Source organism: Haliotis rubra, unplaced genomic scaffold (assembly GCF_003918875.1).
Source record: "Haliotis rubra isolate DU_JTF1 unplaced genomic scaffold, ASM391887v1 Scf44, whole genome shotgun sequence".
Lineage (NCBI taxonomy): Eukaryota > Metazoa > Mollusca > Gastropoda > Lepetellida > Haliotidae > Haliotis > Haliotis rubra.
The window spans coordinates 1,500,501-1,514,348 of record NW_025767124.1 but is presented as its reverse complement, the minus strand read 5'-3'; the positions used below and the strand labels follow the sequence as shown (position 1 = coordinate 1,514,348).

At 38.0% G+C, this 13,848-nt stretch overlaps 1 long non-coding RNA gene across 1 annotated transcript; it reads left to right on the top strand.

Moving 5' to 3' along the window:
- Nucleotides 1-1,032: 1,032 nt before the first annotated feature.
- Nucleotides 1,033-13,633, top strand: LOC124289375. The gene is made up of 3 exons (XR_006901681.1): nucleotides 1,033-1,044; nucleotides 5,672-5,674; nucleotides 13,538-13,633. It is a non-coding gene; the product is annotated as an uncharacterized LOC124289375 (long non-coding RNA).
- The last annotated feature ends 215 nt before the right edge of the window (nucleotides 13,634-13,848 follow it).

Here is a 13,848-nt window from a genome sequence, read left to right as displayed (position 1 = left end):
CCCCCGCCGTAATATTGCTGGAATATTGCTAAAAGCGGCGTAAATCTAAACTCACTCACGCACTTCAGTGAGGAAGGATCACCCGAGACCTTCTAGCTGTATTTATTCGTATTGATCTGTATAATAATGATAATAATAATAATAAAAGTGAATGAGTCAGAGAGTTTGGTTCAGTGTCCATTTGAATCGACAACTCGTACAGGATTCCAGTCATATCACAGCTTAATGTGGGATTAAATCCCGTAACGATATAGGTCCTAGACGATCACGACATCACTGAAACCCACAAACATGGTGCTGTCAGATTTTGAACCGGAATCGTGGGTTCCTAATGAGAGAATAATATTGTCAAAGTCAAAATATCGAAGTATCAAGACTGTTCTCTTAGCCATCCTGACGTACACAATATGTCAGAGGCTATCTCGTGACGCGAAGGTGGACTTATAAGGCAATGACAGACTGGTGATTCAGTCGAGAAAAGGTCAATGTCAAGTTTACGTGGGTGGACACTGGATCGTATGTCTATGCGTCCTCACAGAGATTGTTTTACAATAACATCCGTCTTGAGGCATCTAACGATCTCTCGATGGTCAATTTACAAGAGTAATCCCAACGTTAACCTGGCTTTCTACTGATGCCACGCTCGCCGCCTACAGCAATGATGATAAATCAGTAGTCCAAAACAGAAGGTAGAATAACCGAAGGTAGTCAATCATGATTATTTTGATCGCTTTCCCATCTAATGACCCGAGTTAACGATCAGCTACCGCTCTCTGACAGCCGAGGGTCACATGAAGGATTATATAGCGGATTGGTTATGAAACAGCCTAAAGTAGCTAAACTATCCCGCAAGTTCTAAAAAATGACCATCTTTCTGTTTTTATAAATCATGATGTTGCTTCCCCACATAACGCACACTGTGACATTAAGTCTCTGTAATACATTAAACCCGTTTATTATCCTACATCCTTGAAGGCCTGGTTAAGTCATACCTGATATTTGATGGCATACATTCAGAGGCATTTGTCAATATGATGCTTATACGTCCCTATGCTGTGACATCCAGACTTTTTCAGAATGTGTTTAATGGCACTTGATGTATAGTGTTGTGCTACCGCTTGAGCAGGACATGCTTATAACTTCTTGTTTTGAAACCTAATAAATTAGCGATTCTTACGTGTTGCCTAAATCTGACCGGGTTTTGCTATGAGACCACACGATGCTAGGAAATCTTCATACTATCATAACATGCATATAGCCCCCATACATTTCTTTCGGCTTACTGATTTAATATCAAGGGTCACCATCATCATCAAAGATACAGTTCGAAAGGTTCCGTATCGCCATGAGTCATGATGAATGTACCATAGGTCAAGAAACCTTGAAAGTAAATAATGTTTGCCATTTTCACTAAAATGTCTGTAGATATTGATTTTGGAATGTATGTAGTTAAGGATAGTATTTTGATGTTTGTCTATCCATAACAATAAGTGATAAAACACTCTGGATGTAACACTCTGGATATGTGACCTAACTATACTTTATCTTACACATTACTATGGGCCATGCGGCCTGAATTGTGAAATTGATTGATTGGTTGATTGCGTTTAGTTTTACGTAGCACTAAGCAATATTACAGCTACATGGCGGCGGTCTGTAAGTAATCAACAGCATGAGCATCGATCTACGCAACTGGGATACGATGACATGTGTCAACAAAGTCAACGAGCCTGACCTCCCTGTCCCACTAGTCGCCTCTTACGACAAGCATGGGATACTGAAGATCAAATCTAGCCCGGATCTTTACGGGTAGACGTGGGAGAACGGTTGCAGTGTCTGGAATAACGAAATAAACTTGATTGGGTATAAAACAATGTTTAAGAATTTGACATCCATAACAATTACAGATTCCGACTTTATCATGTATAAATGAATCACTTTCAACTAGTGATGATTTCAGATGTTCACGAAAATTCGTAGCCTGCTCTAAAGTTGCATTATCATAAGCACAATGTAATTGCTAGTCAATTGTTCACTTGAACAAAAAGCGGAATATATGGTTTAAGTCAAAATAGATAATCGCATCTGACATCATTTTGGTCACTGTGGCGTCATTTTTCTTATGTGTCGTCCAGATGTCTGCCACGAACCTTTTGGTAAGGTTTACTAAGGAATTGAATGTCGTAACCTTTATCAAACAACCTCAGGGCAAGTGTTATAGGATGCTCTTGGTAAAAGATGCCTAACTTGACCTAAATAGGTGGGAAATGTCAACACCAAAGGCTGGAGCTACAGGAATGTTGCTTGAGGGGTTATTAGAAACTCGAAGTCATTCATCCTCTTCCCATTCAGTTTTGTGGAGAATATTGTGATGGTTGGTCACGGGGATCTACTTTCTAACCAGTGAAGTATATCATGCTGATTGCTGTATGACTGGGGCGGTGGGGTAGCCTTGTGGTTATAGCGTTCGCTCGTCACGCCTAAGATCCGGGTTCGATTCCTCACATTGGTACACTTTCTCCAGTCTATTTCTGTGATGTTGCTGGAACATTGCTACAAGCAGCGTAAACCTAAACTCACTTGGTAAGTTTGTCAAACCACTATCGTGAATATATGTTATATTTACCTTATATTTATCCATATTAGTTTAAACATGGTACACTGAACCCGCACAGTGGGGAACTTTTCTCAATAAGGTTCTGGATATAAGAATGCATACTACATGCAAGACGAAGGAATACATTATCGATAAGGGACAAATCTGTGCTTTTCGAAACTGCTCAGGATACAAGGATGACATTTTGCATACACCGGCATAAAGAATTGATATGTTAGAGAGTTATGGCCATATATTCTTCTCCCGCACGGGTCACCCATCAATATAAATGACCTTTTGAATACATCATTAAATTTTATAACTGAAAGATAATCCACTTTTAATCGCTTGCTGCATTATCGTGGGCGTCATGGTTCTACGTAACGGCACTGGTGACGTGCTCCGTGAGACCATGCTGTTGTTTGGTAATAAATCTGTCAAGATGTTTTTGTGGTGAGCAAGTTGATGTGACTCATTCAATATTTCTTAACCTCAACGGAGCTCAAGATTTCCTTGTTCAATTGATGCAGATACACATTATTAACCAGAACAGAATACAGTGAGGCCATGTGATCTTGTTATTAAAGTGGCGGCGGAGTAGCGTAGTGGTTAAAGAGTTCGCTCCTCAGAACGAAGACCTTTGTTCGATTTAATCAGTACCTTACTAAGCCCAAGCCCCGTGACACTGTGTCTCCTTTTCCTCGTTAAATGTGTCACAGACACCAATGTTTCTCAGACCCGTGAAGATGCAGGTTAGAATTGGTCTTCAGCATACCATGCTTGTCATAAGAGCCGTCTAATAGGATTGGATGGTCAGGCTCGCTGACTTGGTTGATCACTGGATTGCCTGGTTCAGACTCGACTATCGCTGGGTGCGACGTTGAACAGCAAACAAATACAACAAAAATAGCTCTCAGTTTTTTAACCTCTAGTCTAATTCTACTAAACTTGTTTTACATGAAAGAGTAAATTAGGCGTGGGCACCACTAATACTTTTAAGTGTACATGTATACAAATTATCCCCCGCAACGCGTCCGACCGTCCAGAGCAGAACCTTAAAACCGTTCAATGTTTCTTCACCAAATTTGGCACATAGATAGGTCTGGTTGTGAACTGGTGCCTTTTGGTAATTTTAAATTTGTCAATGAAATATGTCTTGCGTCTCCATGGCAACAAGTTTGACTTCTACTGAAATTGGTGTTGGTGCTCTCTTTCGGAGCAGAACTTTATTCTCTTTCCACTTTGTGGGTATCCAAGAATCTAATGACATAAATCAAAAGTTCCACTCTATTTCCAGTATCAACATTACTGAGGTACATTAAACCGTACATTTGACATAGTCATAAAGGGTTGATATATTCATGATGTATATTTTACCGTTGCGGGGATAATGATGACTTTGTCTTCTTGTCTGAATATTGATTCGAGGTATCATCAAAGTTTTAAAGCAACAACGTATCATATTCATCAATTATGGTTTAAATTATTTATATATAGTTAATAAAATATATATAAGATCATAATAGATGACGGACTCCGATTTAAAATGGGAAAGTTTCAGAGATGTCTGATCACCTCCAATATTGAATTCCTAACGACTTTCAATATGTCAACGGTCTTCAGGCATTTATTCTATATATCATTTATGTCGTAGGAAGGGCAAATGCTGTTAACAAAGACATTAGACATTAGCCTCTTTTACTGACGCAACATCTTTCCCAAAACCAGGGCACGCATTAGTTTATTGGTCAACTTTACTTCACAGAGAATTAAACTTTGTTTCCATGTATCACATTAATCAGTCTTGTTTCATCATTGTTTTTTAACTGGGTTCCCATCTGAGAAATCTAAACCTCGGATCTGGTAAATGGTTCACGGTTTTTTATTCCGAGCGTGATTTATTTTGTTTTCTGTTTGTTTGTTCGTTTGTTTGTTTGTTTGTTGTTTAACGCAATTAGCGATGTCCCAGCTCTGACGCCAGTCTGAAATCTGGACCAGACAATCCAGTGATTGACATAATGAGCATCGATGAAACTGGGATACGATGACGTGCATGAACCATGTGACCACCTGCTAGCCACGCATGGGTTGCTGAAAACCAAGTCTTACTCGTATGGTCACGACCAGGGTGCCGTTGTACAAAACACACTAAGCGCTAAGACTACTTTAAGTCAATGTTACGGTCACCTTAGCACTAAGATCGCTTTGCACACCAGCACCCAGAACTGGTCCAAGAGAAAATATTGTTTGCCATGAGAGGCGAGTAGTTTGTTTAAATTACGATATGAATGTTCTATTCTTAAAACTGCATTGCTTAACATTTGACATTCCCAGATATAAATTCCATATTGTTGGACCACGTCCAGCAACAGCCAACTGCAAATAATAATTCAAAGAATATGGTTGTTCTATGTACAATGAAGACGTGGAAACGAAAAACGCACCTGACCATGAACTGAACTGAATCTGTAGTCCCATCGTGTTGGCAATTCTAGAGCAGTTGATGTTGATGTGCCCCTTATCATGAATATTTGTAACTTTACACATTATTGTTTTTAACGAATATTTTTTGGCAAGTGAACAGTTGGTTTTGAATTATTCATACGTATGTTATCTTATTATCTGAAGAACATTTGAAATTGACCGAACAATTTTTTGTTTAAACGCAAAGTACTTTTTCATATTTTTCGGAAATAATTGACGCAGGGGGCTAAAACCCGTTTCGAATGATTTGAGGACGTCAACCTTGCCATACATTGTCAGTGTCAAAGAATAATCGATTACATATATGTCTCAACTACAACCCGAAACAGATTCGTCTACAGCCTCACGAAACAGCATTGTCCTAGCATTCTAGAGTGGAAGCGGAGATCATGTTCCACGAGCATCACGCCAGTGCGACTTATACACACAGATAACAAACACACAGATAACAAACAAATTATATTTATTTTAACAACGTATTCCAAAGGAACATTTTGTCAAAGTCTAAAAGTAATTTAGTATGTTTCATTATGGTATACCACATTGCTGACAATCGGCGTGCTGTTGCCTTGAGACTGAATTACGACCTAGCAGGTTTACCGAGATGCAAGTCCTGGAGACATAGGGTGGTAGTGTGTAGCCTTGTGGCCTTGTGGCAGAGTCCAGGTTACGAATCAGGGCCCATTCGATTGTGCTAAACCGGTTTTGGTTTCTGCAAAACCATGCACTAGATTATGTCGAAACCTAAAATTGGGTTCTGAAATTCCGAGGCAGGTTTCGCAGTTTCGGTTTCACGTTCCCTCACAACAAACATGGCGGAAACGAAGTTCAGCTGATCTTGGTGGCCAAATAGAGCAGCAGTTTCTGTAACCAAACAATGATAAAAATCAACAGAACAAGGAACATATTATTTAAAACCCCAGTCTATTGAACGTGACTATTTTATGTAACTTGTATACATATAATTGCTTGTACAGTATAATTACTTATACGCAAATATTTACCTCCATAAGCATCTCATCTCTTTATTATTTGTTCATTCCCTGATAAAATGACAAAAAAATTACCTTCGGCAATGCTGTCATCCAATTCCTTCCACATATATAGTAGCTGAGACATTTTTTTGTATCCATTTTGAAACCGGATGGTGAAACCATCCACTCGTTTATAAAACTAGAAACTAGTTTCTCTTTGAAACCATGTATCCGAAACTGGATACTCGTTTATAACAAGAGACACCAGTTTCTGAAACCAAAACCAGTTTCGTAATAGTTGACAGTCCTTGGATGGGTGACCGTGTTTTACAGCTTGGCTCTAGGGTTTCTGTTCCTGTCCCGCAACGAACCGCACGTGAAACATGTGGTGTCACCTTAGGCAGGTGAGTTTGTTCAAAATTGCCTCTGTTCACCCAGCAGTGAATGGGTACCCGTTGGGATACGTCATGTGACTATTAACCTTCTAACACCTCAAGGGCAGCTTTGGTTAACCGGGGTAATAATGTCCATTAGGTTGTGTGCGTTAAGAGTGTAGTTCAGAGCCAGAGAAATGATATTATTATTATTATAGGGGACTAATATGGGCTACTGGGCACTTATCTATACCAGGATTTCCGACAGGGTTGTATGATATCTGATATTTGACTCAGTGCGTCAAATATATTTGTATCATTTATATTTTACCTGTTATTGGGCATGTTACATGTTCGCAGATTGATTCAATAAACTGTTATAAAGTCTGTAAAAGTATTTATCGTCTAAGCTTTGGCAAGTTATCTCTTTACGATTCCCGTTTAACTCCAGAAATTGGTATTGGTAATATAATCGACTGATAACAAAATTATACAACCATGTGGTGTGCTTATAAAATCAAACGAGAATATACATACCTTTCATTAACTGTATGTTGACGTTCAAATCAATTTTGGTAGAAGTCAAAAGACAACTTCATTGCGTCTGGGGTGAATTAAAAATAACCAATGAAACATTTTTACAACTGTCACTTTTCCCTTCACAAAATACAGACGATACGTTATTTTTTTTCTTCAGTCCAAAAAAGCAACTATTCTATAGTCCAGCAATGGTCAGTCAGCTGCACATGACCTTTATTGAAATACGGGCATGCATGCGTTACCCTTCGTCAGCGTCATGCCAAGACTCGGGTCTTCTCTGTTTCTTGGGATTTTCTTCGTGTCTTCTGTGATAAACCGCCTGCTTTTTATACATAGTATGAACTTACATCGTGCTTTCATCAAAAAGGAGAAAATTACGAATAACGACATTCTCTGAAGGCATATACCTCTAACAGATGATTTTCGCTTAAAAGAGAAAATTGAGAACTGCAATTTTTCTTGGAATGCTTATACTTCTTACAGATGATTTTCGCTGTGAATTCAACCTGTTTGCCTTTTTGGGCCAAAGAATTTATTTATTCACACTCTAACAGTTTCAATTCCGTTTGCTCGGCAGCTCATATGTTTCTGAATAGTGGTGGTGAAGGCACAGCCAGTATTGATTGTTGTGATGCTGTTAGACTGAAGTCAAGTTTAAAATCGTCAAATAATTGTTTATTACACACTGTCGAAGGCACATATAGCTGGTACTACGTATAATTGAACACGTTCTCACATAACAGCCCGGCATCAAACTATACTAGTAAGTGAGGTGTTTCACATCCACATACCATCACTCATCAGAACCTCGTATAGTTTCAGGGGTGGTGGGGTAGCCTAGTGGTTAAAGCGTTCGCTCGTCACGCCGAAGACCAGGGTTCGATTACCCATTGCTGGAATATAGCTAAACGCGGCGTAAAACCATACTCACTCACTATTAGTCCCGATCATACTCCATTTGTGAGACACTAGTCCTCTGGACATTATAAGACTTATCATAAATATATTATGATTTTATTTGAGTTTTATGGTCATAAATAATTAAATAAATGGGTCTCGTATTACTACATCAAATACACACCACTTAGCTATTTGTAATGGAATACGGGAGTCCACCCAATATCTGTGAACACACAGTCCAGTAATCAGGTCAAGGTTCGGTGGTTTTTTTCTTATGGGTTGGTACTTTCTGTTTGGTTTCTTTTTAGGAAAACAGTTTTGACTTCCTATTTAACATTATCAGTAGGATATATTGAATAATTAAATCGCTTTTTGACTCGGATCAAATTGTTAAGCATGTGTTAATAGCAACAAAGTGATCAATGGAAGGAAACACAGAGGAGTCAGCTGGTTGCCAACTAGCTCTCTGCCTTTTACAACGAAATTTATTCTATGTCCTGCCTTACCGGCAGAACATTTCCAAGAGAGATATGACCTCAGATCTCATCTCCAGTGATTGTTAAAGCGATTGTGGAGTTTGTCCCGCACGTAAATCTACCAACATTCCAACCCAGGAAATTGTTCTATCTGGACTAATTTGCAGGGTTGGAGGTAAGTGCAAAATTTGATTGGTCGCAAATGTCGCTTTCAGCATCATTCCAGGAATACCTTCGCCGGAGACACCACAAATTCAATTAATGCAATGCACCAATGTGAGAAATTTTAGTCGAACAAACGTTTAAATCACCACTCCCTGGTGCTAATTAGTTTAAATGCGTCTCGCAATAGTCACATAACGATTTGTTCAGGGACATCCTAATGTCAAGGATGTGGCTCCATTACTGAAAAAGTTCATAATGGTTTTCTACTGGTATATGTAAGTACCAGTGTTAGTTGTGCGTAGGTTGATGACTCACCATCCACCAACGAGTAACCTTAAGAGGTAAACGATATATAACGTATTGTATTATATATACTGTTTTCATTTCCACTGCAACAAACTGTAGATAGATATACAAGCTTGTATGTGTCATGTAATGAATACATTACGAAGCTTAATTTACAACTTTGTTTTGATGAGATATATAAGACCTAAACAATTTTGTTTAGATGGGATTTTGTTATTCCCTGTATATATTGGCAAAAGGCTTAAAATTAGTATGAACTGATATATGACTGTCCTGTATGGGCTAAATAGAGTTCTTTACGTCGTGCTACGGTGGCGTGTAACATTACTGAAATTTGGCCTTGAGCTTCAATTACCACTATGCTGTGATAGCGGGACGACATACTCTCCTTGCAATGATATTGACAGGTAGGGAGATGAATTGCTTTGTACTTTTCCTCGCGCGTTGCAAAGCATGTGAGTAGATATTATGGCCTGATGCACATAGCAGATTAACAGACAGGGGTGATTGTACAAACGGTGACATGTATATTATAATCAAAGTGTGTTCAAATTGGTTTGTGCTGAGCTGACGGTTCGTTCTGTACACTTTATGATTACTAACATGCTCCAGTCCACCAAGCAAATTGACCAACGGAGTGGATTGTACAGGCAGGGGAAGCTTGTTTATTATCACTTAAGAGGGTTGAATTTGGTTTGTGCTGAGCCATCCGAATGTATAAATAAATGGTGCAATTTCGCTTTTAATTACGATTTTGCAATACTTTTGAATTCTGGTAAATGTTGTTCACATAGTCAAGATATGACTGTGAATGTATTGTAAAACAGACAATATATACAAATGTTACAAATAGATATTATCTTACCTTCAATAAAATAACATGCGATCTTCCAAATAAAATAAAACGATATTTTGTACGTTTAACATGGCGGTAAGATAAATGCGTTGTATGTCTCTCCCTCGGGTAATACGGTCTGATGTATGCCTCTTTGTATCATGTGTGATCCCTCGCCTACCGGCTCACATAACACTGCTACAAAGAGGCGTACATCAGACCGTATTACCCTCGAGAGAAGCATACAACTGATATTATTAACAAGTGGTATATGACCACTAATGATTTTAATAGACACTTTTTAAGACAAGAAAGTATCTCAGTAACATGTAAAGATTTTCTTGATATCTCTGGCATATGTAACCCTACAAGCCAAACAAAGTCTCAAGGCACAAACCTTGCTTATAGTTTCAATGTAATTCCCCATCTCTGACGAACAGTATGCAATAAACCATTAAAACTGAACCCACGTTGTGTACAGCAATCATATACAGCATCCAAACTGATGGTTATTTACAATCATGTCGTTTGTAAACATAATGAACATGGATCTTGGAACACTCGTTGTATTTGAAGAAGGAAATTGATTTCGTACTTCAAAAAGAACTGGTTCAGTAAGATTGTATATGCTATCATATGCAGCTTCAAGATATCGAATGAGATATATGTTGTGTGATGAAATGGATCAGATAACATTGTAAGGGTATAAGTGATGGTTTGATGACACATGTAATGATGGGAAATATAACTACCTTAGTTACTTAACTAAGAAACTGCAACTTGGTACAGGTAGATTTTAAATCAGTTAAGATACTCAACTGACCAGGATACTTATCAGATAAACTTTTATCATCCCAGACAGGCATTCCCAATGGTTGCTTACTCACGGACGAATTTCACTGATGTAATGAGCGGTACACTTTGTTTTGTCTCTGTGCGTTAGGTATATCTTGAAGAAAGAAACATTATGGGGAAAATTGCCTGAGCATGTTACATCAGTGTCATAATGTCATAATGTCATTTACATGGAAGCCACGCTCTACATCGAAGTATGGTATTAACATCGCATTTACAGAGCTACGGACAACGTTCTGGGCCATTAGTCTAGAAGCCAGACCCCCAAAATTGTGAAAATGTGGTGCAGTTCTGGCGACCAAACTGGATGGTTTAATTTAATAACTCTGGTTTGGATTGACTGATTTTCATCAAAATAGTAGTTTGGGAATGCTCAGATCATGATTTAAAATTGTAGACAAATAAAATAACATATATGATCATCGCAAAAATATTTTGGTAAGGTCAAAGGTAAATTTTGATAGAAAGGGCATTTGATGAGAAAATATGAGTTGAACGTTACAAATTAAAGGCATTTTTCTTTCCAAAATTATGTTTTTCTGATTCAGCTATATCATTTGAAGATCATATATACCTTTGGTTGGCACTTAATGCATAAAAAAACCATTACAAGGAAACCAAAGGTTGGTACTTTGTATTTAGATCAGCAACATATAAGAGAATTTCACCTCCATGCTTTACAAAGTATCAACAATACTAAATATGTCGAAGATACTGTTGAACTATCATATAAATTTGCGTTTATTGACATTCTGGCAGAAACAACAATTTAGCTGTCAGAAGGAGATATGTTTTGATAAGTGTCAGTATTGCACTGACATGCCGTGAAACCCTTAAAGCTGATTGATAATAGTATGACATCCTAAAGGAAGGTTTACAAGTGACATTATGGTGTGCCATTTTTCTGTGTACAATGTGAAATATTACGACTTTGGTTTTCTTGATTTCTTTTACACCGGCAATTATTAATACATTGTAAAATATATGACACACTGATGAGAAAGGCGTTATGGTATCTTACTACCAAATATACAAACAGTCATGTCATCATAACGCAAACAACATTGCCTTCATATCAGTTCGTATTTATTGTTTTTAATAGTCATAGTATATTCCCAGTTAAGATAAGATAAGATAATATTTTATTATCCCGAAGGAAATTTTGGATGACATGTTAGTCAATATCAACATTGTCAAGATCACGGGAACATGTTTCAAGTCCACATCCACATGCTGAAGCACACAACAGGTTCAACCTCTTGCAGCAACACCTTCCTGTACATAAATGTTTACACGCACAGATATCTTGAAGAAGGTCCAGGGAAACAATTAAGTCTTAACTTATTTGCAACTTTATCACAGAGGAACAGAGGAATATTTGATGAAGATATATTACGACAGAAACGTACTTCTTTAAAACAAAACATTAAGTGCCTACGTTAATGGACAACTCAAAGAAATTCTAGACAATATTCATATAAACATCTTGCTTCTACTATAACGTTCATAAAAATATGCATACCTCGGTGTTAGTAATATGTCATGATATACACAAAACAGTTACACATAGCATGGTCATGACTCTATTAGCATCGATCTTCACAAGTGGGATACGATGGCATGAATCAAACAAGTAAATGAGAACGACCAACCGATCACATTAGTTCGCTGTGATAATGGTTAGTGAATAAATGCATAGTCAGTCTCATGATATCTATTGTAGATCATTCCAAATCCTATTATTGACAACAGAATGTATGTCACCAATATCGTTTCTGGTCTCTGCATACGTTGTACCTCAGAGAGCCAATTGTCAAGTTGCATTTGATTACTATCAGCTATTCAATACACGCACAGAAGATAGTATATACGTTGACAGATGCTTTAGAATTATATTTTGCGCGGAAAACCTTGAATCGTCTATACATATTGACAGTAGTGGGTGACCTCGTCTAGATAGATACTAAAAGACCACCTGTCGTTCATTTTCAGATTTCAGTATCTCGCATGACTACGTTGTCCTTCAAGCAGAGAGTGAATGAGAGCGACAATAGTTATCGCATCATGGAATTGGCTCACGTGAATCATTATCTTCATCAGCTGATGAGCGATGACAGCACAACGTCAGCTCTAACATATTGACAGACCTCACCTAGATTAACATTACCAAGTCAGCTGTAGTCAGCTGCATTGTTCCAACAGATATTATGAAGCCACCAGCTGTGATCAGCTAAGTGTGTTTCAAATGAAGGACATCTTCTGATTGCTCAGATCTATATATTAATTTTTCGAAATATGAATGCTGATATTACTAGGAGATTAGGTTTTTTAAATGCGTTTCCCTCCATGTAAGAACCACATTCCCTCTGTATCGCTGGGACCTTACACATGCCAGTAGTCTCATACTCCAAACTTTCGGCCCAGCCCCTTCTGTAATGCAATAGTCCAAAATGAAGCCAGTCTAGACCCCAAATGGTTCGGAATCTCCGAGCTCACTGGAGCTAATTCAGTATATACGAGTTATATATTGCCATAAAGATTTCCTATTTTCAGAGGCTTACGCTTTGTATAACGTGCCAGGATCCCGTAATTATGGATCCAAACATGCTCCGGATATGCTTGGTGTTTTTTCAAGACCATATCTATAATTCTGAATTTCTCCCACATTAAACAACTGTTGTTAGATCCAATATTAAACTTGCACGCTGTGTAGCCTTTTTATGCAATGGGTTTTGTGCATGTGTTTGTTTATTTGTTATTTTGTTGCATTTGTATGGGCTGGGGCTATTCAAGATGAACTCCACCTAAGCAGGATTAATTGATTATTTTCTCACTAACAGCGAGTAGCGAACTAAGTGACCTACTTTTTGTTTGCACCATGAGCTCCCGTTTTTTCCTGGTGACTTGATTGTGTGTGTGCGTGCGTGCGAGCACGCTTATTGGTGAAATGCCACACAACTACATCCTAATCACTACATTTAATCATGGGTAACTTTTCATATTGTTTGCACTGTAAACTGATCAACATGTAGACGCTTGATGGGCATTTTGAAGTTGGAAGGAAACGTAACAACGTATGGTATGGATGTACAACTTCTTTATTATTTACAACACGACATTTCTTGGCTGCTTCTTAGTAGCCCAGAAACGTCGTGTATTTATGATATTGAATATCTGCTTGATTTTATGGAATATGGAAACTTAAGGTTAATCCGCGTACATTGTATGTATGATTTCTTGTGCGATCTTTTAATCAGCATGATTATTTTCTCCAATTATACATGGGGTAGTGGAAATAGAGGAAAGATCGGAGGTATCTGTTCAAGTGAGTGAGTGAGTTTAG